This window comes from Vicugna pacos, unplaced genomic scaffold (assembly GCF_048564905.1).
Source record: "Vicugna pacos unplaced genomic scaffold, VicPac4 scaffold_20, whole genome shotgun sequence".
NCBI classification, from domain to species: Eukaryota; Metazoa; Chordata; class Mammalia; order Artiodactyla; family Camelidae; genus Vicugna; species Vicugna pacos.
Window position 1 is genome coordinate 89812314 of NW_027328741.1, and position 15631 is coordinate 89827944.

The window sequence follows — 15631 nt, forward strand, 5'->3', positions numbered from 1 at the left end:
AATCATTTGTTAACTAAATCCTTACTTTTAACTTCTAAGATAATATATTAATAATTTAATATTCATGACACATACAAAGAGGTGGATAGCTTACATATTCTATTACATGGAATTCTGAAGTTCATGTACTACCAAGAAAAATATAAATATAGATTTGAATCTTATGTAACTGCTGCTCTGATAAAATTAGTTGGAAGAAAATTCAGTACTTTGAATTTTAAATAGTTATTATTTTTAATAGTTATTTACTTCAATTTTAGCTAGTGAACAGTGGAAACCAGCACACATTTAAGCCAGTAATTTCTACTTCTAGCCAGAAACACATAGGAACTGTGTATAAATAAATGCAAATGCCATTAATATATAGATTTCTAAAGTTCTACTATATTTTTCTTGGAAATGAAGAGAAATTTCAAAATTATCTTTCTTAATCCTATCATTTGATAGATAAAATAGAAAATTACCCAAAGTAAGAAAAATTATATAGATCATAAATAAACTTTTTGTATAATTTACTGAACTATTCATGTGCCTGTTTTATTTTATTATTGTTTTTTGTAATACAACTGACTACTTACACCAACCACTGTGGTATATATTTTACCAATTGTGCATATATTTCTATGATTCATTCATACAAATGTTGATTATGGTGTGTTCCAAATTCATTTGGGTTTGCAAACCTTATCATAACTAAGACAACTGAGGAATTAGAAATTCATTTTAAACAAAAATCAAAGGAGAATTTGCAAGAGACTATCCCAATCAAACCTATGGCCCTATTGCAGAAAACAGATTTTAAACAAATCTGGGCTAGGCCTTGTTATGTACACGGTATATAGACTGAGGTTCAAACCACAGTGCCTGATGTTGGGAGTATTTGGTCTTATTAAGATAGTGAAAGACATGTAGTCAGTAGTTACAGAGCAGTGCAAGTGTTTGACAATGACTGTTTCATAGGAGAGGCAGTGAAGGATTCATTTCTGTGTTTTCATCAGAGACATAGAGTTCAAAACAATGACTTTGGTCCTAAACTTAGGAGATTTTATACTACAATAAATAGTAGTAAGGAGGGTGTGTGGATATATTGTGTTCTGTATGTGGGGGCACACACACACATGCCTGTTGTGGGCAAAGATAATGTGTATTTTGCAGGGTTAGCTCATTTAGCCAATACTAAAAAAAAAGGGGGTGGACAATAGATCCCAAGTGACTTTGTGATTTTTTACTACTAATAATTATAAAGAAAAACACTGGCAAAATAAGTAAAAAGTACAGAATTTTTCTAATTTTTTATTATTTTTTATTTTTTTATTTTCTTTTTTTAACATTTTTATTGATTTATAATCATTTTACAATGTTGTGTCAAATTCCAGTGTTCAGCACAATTTTTCAGTCAAAAATGGACATATACACACTCATTGTCACATTTTTTTCTCTGTGAGTTATCATAACATTTTGTGTATATTTCCATGTGCTATAGAGTGTAATCTTGTTTATCTATTCTACAATTTTAAAATCCCAGTCTACCCTTCCCACCCTCCACCCCCCTGGTAACCACAAGTCTGTATTCTCTGTCTGTGAGTCTACTTCTGTCCTGTTTGGTGCAGCCACTATGGAAAACAGTGTGGAGATTCCTCAAAAGACTAGGAATAGACTTACCATATGACCCAGGAATCCCACTTCTGGGCTTGTATCCAGAAGGAAATCTACTTCAGGATGACATCTGCACCCCAATGTTCATAGCAGCACTATTTACAAAAGCCAAAACATGGAAACAGCCTAAATGTCCATCAACAGGTGACTGGATAAAGAAGATGTGGTATATTTATACAATGGAATTCTATTCAGCCATAAAAACTGACAACATAATGCCATTTGCAGCAACATAAATGCTCCTGGAGAATGTCATTCTTAGTGAAGTATGCCAGAAAGAGAAAGAAAAATACCATATGAGATCGCTCATACGTGGAATCTAAATCACAAAAACAAAAACAAAGAATTTTTCTAGTTTTTAAATTCAAAGTTTGTTTATTCTTTCAAGCAACTGTTATACTTACTGAAGGGGAATAACAGTTCCTGCCTTTTACAGTGAAGGAATAAAGAGTATTCATGATGTTACTTTTCATTAAAATATAAAATTTTCCATCCTAAGGTCCTAGAGAATGAGTTATTCTACCCTGATCAAAAATGGTCCTCTGGGCATTGACTCATATGGGGTAATTTAATGGAATTTCACATTCTGTAATCGAGACTATATGTTCATCTAATGATGCCAAGCATATTTTAAAAACCCCTCAATGCTGAAGTTTCAGTCTCCTGCCATGATTGTTCATATCTCTCAGTTGATTAATGAATCTAAATGACAATGCAAATCAAAGTCAATTTTCATATTGTGTTTACACCATTAGTGAAAATCTAATTAAATATCTAATAATTAATGCAACTCCTTCCAGGAGAGTTAATACATCAGAGAATGTCAACGGGGAATATCCAGTGGGAATATTACCTTCATTGTTGTGTTTCATATTGTGAATTGAGTGAATTATACTGTATATTGTATTTTATATGCATATTTTTTAAAAACTGCGTGGGCAAGACAATCCAGTTCTTGGTACAATAATGTAACTTTCTTTTAGTTGGACATTATTATATTGATAACATGTCTATGTGTCTGACACCAGGTCACCCAGCCAGCTAGCCAGTAAACATTTAGAGAGTGCCTAATACGTGACCAGCACTGTCTTAAATGTCAGTGATATAGAAAGTGTTAATATAGAGTCCTTTTTCTAAAAAAGATCTTTTTTAAAATTACTAACCATTACAATTAAGCTTCTAATTTTCAGTGGGGAACTTTTGAGTGGAGGTCAGGGAAGGTTATGGTGCATATTAGAATATCCTTTGCCATTATATTTCCACATGAGGAGTATTTATCTTCTCCTACTTTTGGGCTTGAACTTGTAACCTGCTTTGGCCCTTAGGCTATCAGCAGATATGATGTGATGCAAGCCAAGGCTTGAAATGTGCCTATGCACTGGGCTTTCTCTCTTGTACTCTACCTCTACCATGAAGACATGCTGAGTAGGCTGATTGGTTTCAAACAAATCAAAGGCACTTAAGATTAGACCTGAACTGAACCCATGTCCTAGAACTAAACAAAAGTGAGGGCATCAGAGGTCTCAGCAGAGCTGGCCCAGTGGGTCAGCAGTTTGAGTTAGAACCCCAGCTGAACAATTAGTCAGTGCATAAGAATATTTATCTTTATCAGCCTCTAAGTTATGGGATGTTTTGTTGCAGACCCATAGCTGACAGACACAAATGAATCTGTGTTTTACAGTGATTGCAATATCAGATATGTTTTTCTTTTTAGATCTTCTATTTAAAAATATTTACAGGAGTATAAATATGTGTTCCCTGTTTTAAGGAAACAGAGGCTTCATCATTATTTAACTATAATTTAAGAACCAAGCAACAAAGGCAGAAACAGTGAAAACATCAATGGTATAAATGTAATAATATGAATGATTATATTCTACCAAATGTATCCATGACAATTTCTTAAGTGATCATCAAAGTATAGGCAAATTATTCTCCTCAGAAGGCCCTGTAAGCTCCCTGTGTAGTTAACCAGTTTACATAAACATGGAAGACAGTGATGGAGTTGCTTCTTGATTTAAAAAAAAAGTTGTGTCAGTGTGTTTAGGTAATTTTTTAGAGTTGTGTTTGTGTTTGATCTGAGTTGGCTCAAAAAATGACAAATAGGCAATGTAAATATAAAAATTCAAGGCCACTAAGAGAAAGAAATATATGCTAGACTTAAAGCCATTAATATGTAACTGTTAACTCCTTAAAATAAAGCACACTCTTATTTTATATTATACACCTCTAGTCCTTAGAGCTATGTCTTTCATGATTTTGGTATATCATGTATGAGCAATAAATAGTATTACGTGATTAAAACAATGATCACACATAAATATATTACTAATGAAAATTTAAATGTTTAGGGACCTTTGTATTGTTAGTCCTTGTATAATGTACTAAATTTACTAAAACAACCTTTTCATGTACATATGTACATTAATAATAGAAAGTCATTTGGCATAAATTAACTGTGTATTTTCAGTGATTATGGTCACACCTCAAATCTCTGGAAGTAGTTATTTGGTACACTTTGACATCGACCCCCTTAAAATTAGATTAAATTTTTAGTAACTATAAAATCTCTGACAAGAATATGCTCCTTCCAGCATATTATATATAAATATAAAATTAAAAGAAGGATGTACCCTCCTGTGAGAAAAGCAAATGTAAATATCCAGTTATGTGGTTTAGGTGAAGCAAGGACCTAGCGTTCACTTTACATAGTTTTATAGTGGGCGTTTTTTCACCATGAATCTTTCATCACAGGTTGACTAAATGTTACTTGTTCATAACTCACAATTTAAATAGTTTGAGCTCAGGTACCCCTTATGAAAAAAGTGAGATTCAGCATTGCATATTTAATTCTTAAAGCGTAAACTGTCTCATATTTACTATCACACAAAATAACAGAACAAAAATAAGTAAATACAGTAGAAAAATATGAATCTGTAGGCAAAATTGACCTGTAAAAATAAATGGGATTATTCCAACAATGCAAATTAGTTTGCCTGTATACAATAAATTAATGTATTATGGCACATTAATAGATTACAAAACTACAAGGGGAAAAGCAATTGATCATTTCAGAAGATGCAGAGAAAGTACGTGATTAAAGTCCAATACTATTCCTGATAAAAAGCTCTTAGAAAACAAGAAATGAAAGAACTTCTTTATTCTGACAAAGAATATCTGGAAAAAAAAAACACCCAAAGTAAACTATTGTGATTAATACAAAAAAGGTAAAAACATTAAATTCAAAATTAGAAACAAGATAACAATATCCTCTATGACCTCTTCCATTCATCATTGTAAGGGAGGTACATAAGAACTTAGTAAGAAACAGAATCAAATGTATTATTTACTAGAATCTGAAAGAAATAATCTAAACTGTTTATGTTTAAAAAAATAAATATAAAAGAGTAGTTTTCAGGGACTAAATATCAGGTGTATTTCTATGCCTAGAAACAAAATGTTAGAAATACAATAAACAGATACAATTTTAACCACAGAAAATATGAAGAAAAGGAATTCACCAAGTAAATGTCTTGTGAGCCATCAGAAAAAAAATATGACTGTGTGGAAATGCATTAAAGATACAAAAGTAAATGGAGAAATATAGCTTCTTCATGAATATGGAAAGCCTATATTTTAACCATATAAAATCTTACCAAAGTGATTCACAGATTTAATCTCTATGATTAAATGCTGACAGAGTTTTGAATGGTACTCAACAAACTTACTCTAAAATTTATATGGAAAAAGACACAGCCAATGATAGTCAAGTTATTCTTGAAGAAATTTAGGTGAGTGTAAATTCCAGCCATAAATATTAGACAGTAACACTTAGCAGAAAAGTTAAAAAAACACTTACCCAAACTTGAAACTTTAAGTTTAAACTTTAAACTTTAAGTACAAGAGATGTGGTGTTGGGGCAAGGAATAGCGACTTTATTTGGAAAGCTGGCAGACCGAGAGGATGGCTGAATAATGTCTTGGAGAACCATCCAGGTCCAGTCACAATACAGGCTTCTTTTATACAAAACAAAAACAAAAACAAACAACAACAACAAACAAATAAAAAACAAGGGAAGGTGTATGGTAGGTTGTTGCAAACATCTTGCTGTAGAAATTCTTTGTTCTTGCAGCTGTCCATGAGGGGCAGTTCATGGTGTCCCTGTAAACCTCCAAAAAACAAATGTTATTCTCTATTCTACAGCTTGTTATCTTTATGTGAGTGCAAAGCTAGCAAGACCAAGCCAAGGAAACAGGGCACAGTGGTCAAAGCTAAAGGAAGAGATCTAATATAGAGTCAGATTTTTTCTCCTCTATTACATTAACTTCAGAAAATTATAATATCCTTATAAATTAAAGGTTTCAACACACAAACTCTAGCAATTTCTTTCCTAAGTTACCTTCAACCTTCTGCCTGTGTTCAGTGTGCACCAAGATAAATATACAAGTATGTTTATAACATCATTGCTTATAGTAATCAAACATCGTAAATAACTCAAACATCCACTTTTTGGAAAATGGATTAATGGAGTAATTTTTAAGTTGCATTCTAAAAATTTCAGTTTTATAAAAATTAATAATTCTAAATATAAAAATTGCAGTAAAGAGAATGTTTCAGGGGAAATTGAACAACAATATAACATTTAATAAATATAAATGGCAACTTAAACTAAATGATATCATTTTATTGATATATAAGTGTGTTCAAGAAATTATAAAGAAAAGCAGGAGAATGCATTTTAAAATCTCAGGATACTCCGTAGTGAAGAAAGAGAGGTAAATAGGATAAAATAAAAGCACATTAAGGGCTTTAATAATAAAGTACATGTTTTAGTTAATTTCAAAAAGAAGGTTGATAAATTTCAGTTAGCCAGACAGTTAGCCATTTTTGTTGTTTAAATTTTATCTTACTTATTTTTATGAAAATAGTACAACTTTAGCATCATGAAATTTGTGGACACTTCCTTTCTGACTTACTATATAGTTATTTTTTGTCATTTTTATATGTACGTTTAAAAATATATATTCTGTGAGGTGTACAAATTCTTAGACAAAGGTTGGAAACTCTATAAGAAAATACTCTCTGTACATTTTTTGTCTAATTAATCTAGAAATCTTCAAGGGATTAGTTGGTTTTTATTATTGTAAATCTTCTCACTTTAATTTTGAGTTTCTCAGTATCCAGACATTCTTTTTTTGTCAGTCTACCCTATATCTACATATGTGAGAGGACCAAGACCCTGATGCAACAATCATTCTTCCCAGAGAAAGCCCATGTCCTGGGATCTATAGGACCCAGCAGCATATATAAATATATACTTATCTACACTGGCACATTATAATCACTCATAATTACCTTTGGACTCACTCTTGGTGTTGAATACTCTATGTGTCTGGACAAGTGTACAATGGTATTTATCCACTGTTACAGTACCACACACAATTGTTTCACTGCCCTAAAAATCCTCTATGCTTTACCTAATCAATGTTCCCTTTCTCATAACACTTAGCAACTTTTCATCTTTTTATTATCTCCATAGTATTGTTTTTTCCAGAATATCATGAGGTTGGAATCATATAATACATAGCCTTTGTAGATTGGCTTCTTTCAATTATCATTATACATTTAAGGATCTATATTATCTTTTTATGGCTTAATAGCTCATTTATTTTCAGCACTGAATAATAATCCATTGTCTGATTGTTCTATGGTTTATCCATTCTCCTACTGAAGGATATTTTTGTTGCTTCCATGTTTTGATAATTACAAACAAATCTGATGTAAATATCCTTGTGTAGGTTCTCATGTGGACATAGTTTTCAGCTCCTTTAGGTAAACTGTAAAGAGTAGACTTGAAGGATTTTATGGTAAGAGCACATTTAGTTTTGTAAGAAACTGCCAAACTACTTTCCAAACTGTTTTAATCATTTTGTATTTCCATCAGCAATAAGTAAGAGTTCCTGTTGCTCTACATCTTGGCAGGATGTTTGGTGTTGTCAGTGTTCTACATTTGGTTAGTCTAATAGGTATGTAGTAGTATCTTCTTGTTTTAATTTGTAGTTTCCTAATGGCATACAATGCTGAACATATTTTCGTATGTTTGTTATCTGTCATCATCCTTGGTGAGGTATCTGCTCAGGTAATTTGCTCATTTTTTAAATCAGGTTGTTTAATGTTCTATTGTTGAGCTTTTTAGAATTCTTTGTATATTTTGGCTAATAGCCTTTTATCAGATATATCTTTTGAATATGCATCCTCCCAATCTGTGGCGTCTTATCATTCTTTTGACAATGTCTTTTGCAAAGAAAACAAATTGTAATTTTTTTTAAAGTTCAGCTTAGAAATTATTCCTTTCATTGATCATGCCTTTGATGGTATATCAAAAAGTAAAGTGAACAAAGTCAAAATATGGACTAGATAATCCTTTAAATAGCAGAAACTAATTTCCAAAGATGGAGCAAAATACCATAATGAACTTATAATATAAAAAACAGTTAACATGACTATTTTCTTGATATAAAGTAGAAAATATATATAAAAATATATAATTAGAAAAAATTTAACTATCCTTGTGTAGGATAGAATAATAACTATCAGAAAATAACAATAAACAGGTTGTTTTTTATATAATATTGGCAAAACTGGATTAAAAGACAGCTTCTTGAAATGTATGTTTTGTAGAAAAGTCATCCTGAATTTTAAAATCTAGAAAAGGCCAAAATATTATACAAGTATGAAATAAATGAAATTATCTTCAGTGGTATAATGAATGAGGTGTTTAATGCCTGAAAAACACATCTGAAGGAAAAACAAAAGAAAGTCACTCAAAAAAAAGAAAATTAATGAACAAAGTTATATGTGGAAAACAAAATAAAGTCATAAATAAATTAGTCAATAATACATATGGATAAGCCTAAATTAAGTCAATTTCCCTATTAAAAGACATTAAAATGCATAAATTCTCAGATATTTGGGGGGAATCTCTAGGATATTTGCAAGAGGAACACTTAAACATGCTGCAAAAATTATTGAAAATAAAAATATAGAAAAAGAAACACCAGAAAGAAATACCTATTACTATAAAATGTAGTTATATCAGTTTTAGTTTTAAGCAACATAAATGAGCAAGGGTAAATATATTGGAAATGTCATGTTTTATTTCTCAGTTTGGGTGGTAGAGTAATGGATAAATATTTTATAATCATAACCTGTATGTATCAAATGTTTCATAATTTAGAAATGCAAATAAAAAATATAATCAAATCTTACTGTAATGTAACAAATAAAGAATTAAACATTCTTTTTTGTATGTAATTCCTGGGTATTATGTGTGTGTATATTATATATATGTATATTTTTGTCCTAGAATCAAATTATGCACACAATTTTGCTTTATGAACATTAGACATTCTATATTGAGAATCCCTGATTGTTTTCAAAGACTGTAAATATAATTATTAATAACAAAGTAACATTTTATTTGTGAAAACCATAAGAAATATAATTACTCAGCTTTACTGATGTTGTTACATTGTTTTTAATGCTTCACACTGTAATTTTTCTATTAAAATAACCATTCTAATATCTCTTTATTTATACATTTGAAATGATTTTAACTTTGTAATTAAATTATTAAAAATCTTTAGTGAATAATATAGATTATGAAATATAGAAACAGAAAAAATATTACTCACAAGCCCATAATTAACTAAATTTAATCTTTGATATAGAGACTTCCAGAATGCTATCATTAAAAATATACTCATTATTTTAATTATAAATTTTGCACAGAAATTTTAAAATGTTTTACATATCCAAGAAGTCATTAACTCTGTTTTCCTTTTCTTCTTTTTCCCCACTACTTATACCTGATAGGGATCAGTCTTGAAGGGATCATCAAGAGGACATGACTACTGGAATGTGTTTCGCTTGCCTTCCCTGCAGAAGTCCCACCAAGTACTCAGCCTTGCGACAGTAATGTGCTTGTTGCCGAGACCATCGGACAGTATTTTAAGGCTTCTATATAAACTTTTAAGATTCTGGTAGGGTTGCAGGGAGACTCTTGTGGCTGCTCAAGACAAGTCTCATAATTAAGTTATCTTGCTGATAAAACCTGCTGCCCACTAAGCTGCAGGGCTCTGCTTCTTTCTATGGTCTCCTTCCCGTCTGTGTTGGACCAGTTCATGGATCATCAAGCAGACTGGGCTGAAGTACATCCTCCAGAAATTCTCTCTGTGAAGATGTCTGGGTGTAAATTTTTTTTCATCCTTTTTATTTCTAGAAGTATATTTGGTTATTACTCTCACAACTGCTAATTTGTCCAGATGCATAGTTTTAAGCTTAGAGTGATTTATCTTCCTTTCATCATGCTGAAAATGTCTCTCCTTACACAGATTCATTATCATGGTGGCCCAGTATTTTTTTTATTTCAATTTGAAATTATATAGGCAGAGGTATCTTTTCACCAATTGTTACATCAATGTTTTGAACTATTTTAATATACATGCTGTTTACTAAAATAAAATTGTATAACATGAGAGTTGTGGATTAAGTTTTATTTGGGGCAAAATGAGGACTATAATCTAGGAGACAGCACCTCAGATGGCTCTGAGGACCTTTTCTGAAGAGGCAGGGGGAAATTCAATATTATATATGTAATTTTAGTGAAGGGGATTACGTGCAATCAAACACACATTGAGTTCTTTTGCCAGTTATGAGGAGCAGACGTCACCATTAATGAATTTTGTGCTCTTCTAGATATAAGGAGATGCAAGAATTGGGGCTTATAAAATCTTCTCCTGAAAACATCTGTCTGAAGCTCTATTTTGTCAGTTTTCCCACAGCACAAAGTGCTCCATTCCTGATCTCCACTGTGAACTTTTAGGGAGTGTTGGAGGTCAGCGGCTACAGTGGCTTGTGATTGGTTATAGTACCAAGCAGAGGTAGATGGCAAATGTTATAAACGATTATTCCCCTTAACATTTTTATTTGAATCATTTTTTGCTTACTTTTTTCTCCATTATAATTTTATATTATACTTAAAATATAAAGACTTATGATTGATAAAAATTCACTGTTAAATCTTTTATTTGTAAATATTAGAAAAGAAAGTTATTTTTGCTATCTCAACTTTTTTATAATTTTCTTTTAATTGTATCTGTGTTATTAACCATATAATAATCAATAATGCAAATTGATATAAAGTAACATGCATTTACAAAATCAAACAAGTTAGACGGAAGTATCATTTTAAGAATTACTTTTATTTATTGGCATTTATTTTGAAATATTTTCAAAATAGACGTGATCCTTATTTTGTCTACCTGTAGATTCAATACCCTTTAACATAGCATTTATATAATCATATCGTACTTCTTAAATTTTAAAAAAAGGTATCCTTTTCTTAGTATTTATATTTATTTTTTAGGATAAATATATAGTTACCATTCCTTCTGATTCTTTGAATGTCTTGGTATTACTTTGGCTTAACTATAAACATAACAACATTAGTGGTAACACAATTATAGAATTATAATATTTTTTCTTAAAGCTTTATAGCTATTTCCATAATATTTGGTGGCTAGTCAGTCTTTAATAGAAGAAGACAAGGCTATTCTTTGTTTTCTCTATAGAAGTAATTTTGTTTTTTGTTTTTTTTCTGGTCCACTTTTAAATTTAACATTTTGAAATAGATATAGATATATATCTATTTTGCATTATAATTAAGCTTTAAACATGGTATATTCTTTTACTTATCTTGATATGCCTATTTCCCTGCCCTGGGAACAAATCTGGATATCCAACAGTTTGGCACATTTTCTTGGTTGTTCTCTGATTGCTTAGAGTCAGGTCATACCCATGCTTTAGCTACTGCACTGGATGACTGAATTTCTAATGCTATTTCCGTCTTTTGAGCTGCAGTTTCATTAAATTTATGTATTATTTATTGTAGAAGCAAATAAAAGCTTATATTTGTAGGTAAATGGCATAAGTTTTAGTGGAATGTGGAGGTCACAATACAAATGTTTAGTTGATATAGATCTTTACTCTAAATAATGATGAAATTTTTTGATGTTAAGTTGCCTTCCTGCTTTCCTTCCCTCTTCTTTTCTTTCTTTTTGATTGGTATTTTTGGCTCTAAAATTTATTTTTTTGGCAAAATCTTATTTGAATTGATACAGAGATGAAGGATACATACACACACATAAATGTCTATATAAGCTCTGCTAAATAATCATAAAATCTGTTTCTCGAATCAATTCAAAATATTTTAAGAATGCTGCTTTCCTTGAATTAAACTTAATTCTTCTCACTTATTTATTAAGCAGCATTCCTTTGTCATGCACTGACTACAGCCTTGTTCTTCCACTAAGTAATTGTGTTTTATAAATTTGCAAGCAACCAGAGTGATTTCAGAATTTGTTAAAGATTTACAAAAAAGTGACATGATCTTAACCGCATGCTGCTATTGCCAATATGCCCGTTAGAGTGATGATTTTACTAAAAGCAATGTCTAACTCCTTCACATTCCTACAATAATGGCCTTATTATTATACTACAAAAGATGACATCTTCAAATAAAAATGTCTAACTCTATAACAATATTCCATGAATTCACTTATTACACAATATTAACAAACTACTTAAAGAATGAATCAAAACCATATAAGTTATTATTTCACATGTATTGGAAAAAATAATACGATGAAGTAAATTAAATCTAATAGTGTTAAAATATTCAAAGCCTTTCTAATGATAAAAACTTTAAATATAAAATATTCTACTTCAAAAATGCTTTCAGAGATGTTATAAATGGTGAGAGGATTATATATCATATATAGTTTTCTGTTTATGAATTTGATTATAGCAATGGAACAGTGTAGTATTAAATTTAAAAAAATGCATATCATTTGAAGATATAAATTAACCTCAAATTTGGGTTGTAAATAATTTTATATTTAGCTTTCAGTTTTCTTTATGCGTTTTTATATAAATTCAGGAAAATAATTATCATATACAAATGTACAGATCTGAGTTTTTATCTAATATGTCTCAATCTCAAGAGTTCTAAAACCCCTCCATTTCCTTCTTTCCTTCCTTCCTCTTTCCTTCCTTGGTATAAAAGTTAATTGTTGGCAATATTTTATCAGAACTTATAATGTGAATGAAGGATGAAAGATATATACATATATACACACACACATATAGTGATGATCCAACTTGGAATAAATATTTCCATATTTCTATGAAAAAATATGAATGAATTTAACTATAGTATGTAATTCCTTAACATTTTTCATAATATACAGTATATGTACTTACAACTTCATACAGTGAACTTAATTGTTGAATATCAACCTTCATGCATGGAAGAGTTTTTATGTTATTATAAAGTATACTTTAATAATTGTGATAAAGGAGAATTACATGATGTTAAGGAATTATGTTAATGTAATGGGCTTTATGAATTCACAAATTAGCTGAGCAATGAGAGTGATTGGAATTAGATAGGCAAATCCCTTGAGGGGAGTAGGGGATTGATCTGTAAAAGATTATTTCTAAGAGTGAGAATAGCATGTGCATGCCCCTGTAGCATGAGGGAACATAGTTAAGTACGAGGATTGTCAGAAGTATATCTATGATAATGATCCTGAAGGTGAACAAGGAGTGATTTGAGGCTACTAACAAGGGTAAGGCCAAATATGTAACAGTCAACATATTATAGCAGGCTGTCCGGCGAGCCGGCCCTCCGCCCGCGCCGCGGGGTGGGCAAGCGCCCCGCAGGGGTCTGGGGCTCCCAGCCCACTGCCCGGCCTCCCTGCCACATGCTATGCGTCATCCGGGGACGCCCCTCGCCAAGAGAGACGCTCAATCACAAGTCACCCGCCCTCCCCACCCTCCTCGCCGTGCCTTGCAACCCCGCCCCCGAACCTCCCTCCCGATCCCCGTGCAGTACCCCCCGTCCATCGCCGGGAAGAACGGCAGTAACTCCAGCAGCCGTGGCGGCTCTTTGAGCCCAAGGGGCGAGCGAGGCAGCCATTGGCGGAGGCCGCTGCCTCTGGCTGTCAATCCCGCGGCCCGGCTCCGCCCACCGGCGGAGCGTGGCAGGACGCAGGGCCGCGGGGACTGTCGGGACGGTTCCAAGATGGCCGCGCGCTTGGGGTCCGCAACTGCTGGCGGCCCCGAGCCCCGTTCACTGCCACCGCTGCTGACCAGAGACGCCGGTCGGATCGGCGACCCCGGGGGCTGTCCCCGCGTGGCGGGAGGCCGCCATGGCGACCCTGGAAAAGATGGTGAAGGCCTTCGAGTCCCTCAAGTCCTTCCAGCAGCCGCCGCCGCCGCCTCAGCCCCCTAAGCCGGCATCGCAGCCGCCGCCGCTTCAGCTCCTTCAGCCGATACCGGCGCCGATGCCGCCTCAGCAGGCACGGCAGCCGACGCCGCCTCAGCCCCTTCAGCCGGCACCGCAGCCTCTACCGCCACCGCTGCCCGCCCAGCCCCTTCAGCCGGGACCGCCGCCGATGCCGCCTCAGCCCGAACAGCCGCCTCATCAGGTAACGCCGCCGATGCCGCCTCAGCAGGCACGGCCGCCGACGCCGTCTCAGCCCCTTCAGCCGGCATCGCAGCCTCAACCGCCATCGCCGCCCTCCCAGCCCCCTCAGCCGGCACTGCAGCTGCCGCCGCCTCAGCCCCTTCAGCCGGCACCGCAGCCTCTACCGCCACCGCCGCCCGCCCAGCCCCCTCAGCCAGCACCGCAGCCGCTGACCCCCCAGCCCCCTCAGCCAGCCTCGCAGCCGCCGCCGCCTCGGCCCCTTCAGCCGGCACCGCAGCCTCTACCGCCACCGCCGCCCGCCCAGCCCCCTCAGCCGGCACCGCCGCCCGCCCAGCCCCCTCAGCCGGCACCGCCGCCCGCCCAGCCCCCTCAGCCAGCACCGCAACCGCCGCCGCTTCAGCCCCTTCAGCCGGCACTGCAGCTGCCGCCGCCTCAGCCCCTTCAGCGGGCACCGCAGCCGCCGCCGCCTCGGCCCCCTCAGCCGGAACAGCCGCCTCAGTCGGTAACGCCGCCGATGCCGCCTCAGCCCCCTCAGCCGGCACTGCAGCCGCGGCCGCCTCGGCCCCCTCAGCCGGAACAGCCGCCTCAGCAGGTAACGCCGCCGATGCCGCCTCAGCCCCTTCAGCCGGCACCGCAGCCGCCGCCGCCTCGGCCCCTTCAGCCGGCATCGCAGACTCTACCGCCACCGCCGCCCGCCCAGCCCCCTCAGCTGGCACCGCAGCCGCCGCCGCTTCAGCCGGGACCGCCGCCGATGCCGCCTCAGCCCCCTCAGCCGGCACTGCAGCCGCGGCCGCCTCGGACCCCTCAGCCGGAACAGCCGCCTCAGCAGGTAACGCCGCCGATGCCACCTCAGCCCCTTCAGCCGGCACCGCAGCCGCCGCCGCCTCGGACCCCTCAGCCTGCACCGCAGCCGCCGAACCTCCAGCCCCCTCACCCGGCACCGCAGCCGCCACCGCTTCAGCCGGTACCGGCGCCGATGCCGCCTCAGCAGGCACGGCCGCCGACGCCGTCTCAGCCCCTTCAGCCGGCATCGCAGCCTCAACCGCCACCGCCGCCCTCCCAGCCCCCTCAGCCGGCACCGCAACCGCCGCCGCTTCAGCCCCTTAATCCGGCACTGCAGCTGCCGCCGCCTCAGCCCCTTCAGCCGGCACCGCAGCCTCTACCGCCACCGCCGACCGCCCAGCCCCCTCAACCTCCACCGCCGCCCGCCCAGCCCCCTCAGCTGGCACCGCAGCCGCCGCCGCTTCAGCCGGTACCGCCGCCGATGCCGCCTCAGCCCCTTCAGCCGGCACCGCAGCCTCTACCGGCACCGCCGCCCGCCCAGCCCCCTCAGCTGGCACCACAGCCGCCGCCGCTTCAGCCGGGACCGCCGCCGATGCCGCCTCAGCCCCCTCAGCCGGCACTGCAGCCGCGGCCGCCTCGGCC

General features: G+C 37.1%; 1 protein-coding gene across 1 annotated transcript in view; it reads left to right on the top strand.

Moving 5' to 3' along the window:
* The window catches only part of LOC140693733 (putative N-acetylated-alpha-linked acidic dipeptidase), a 1237440-nt gene that overhangs the window by 1122986 nt on the left and 98823 nt on the right, over positions 1–15631 (top strand). The window lies entirely within an intron of this gene.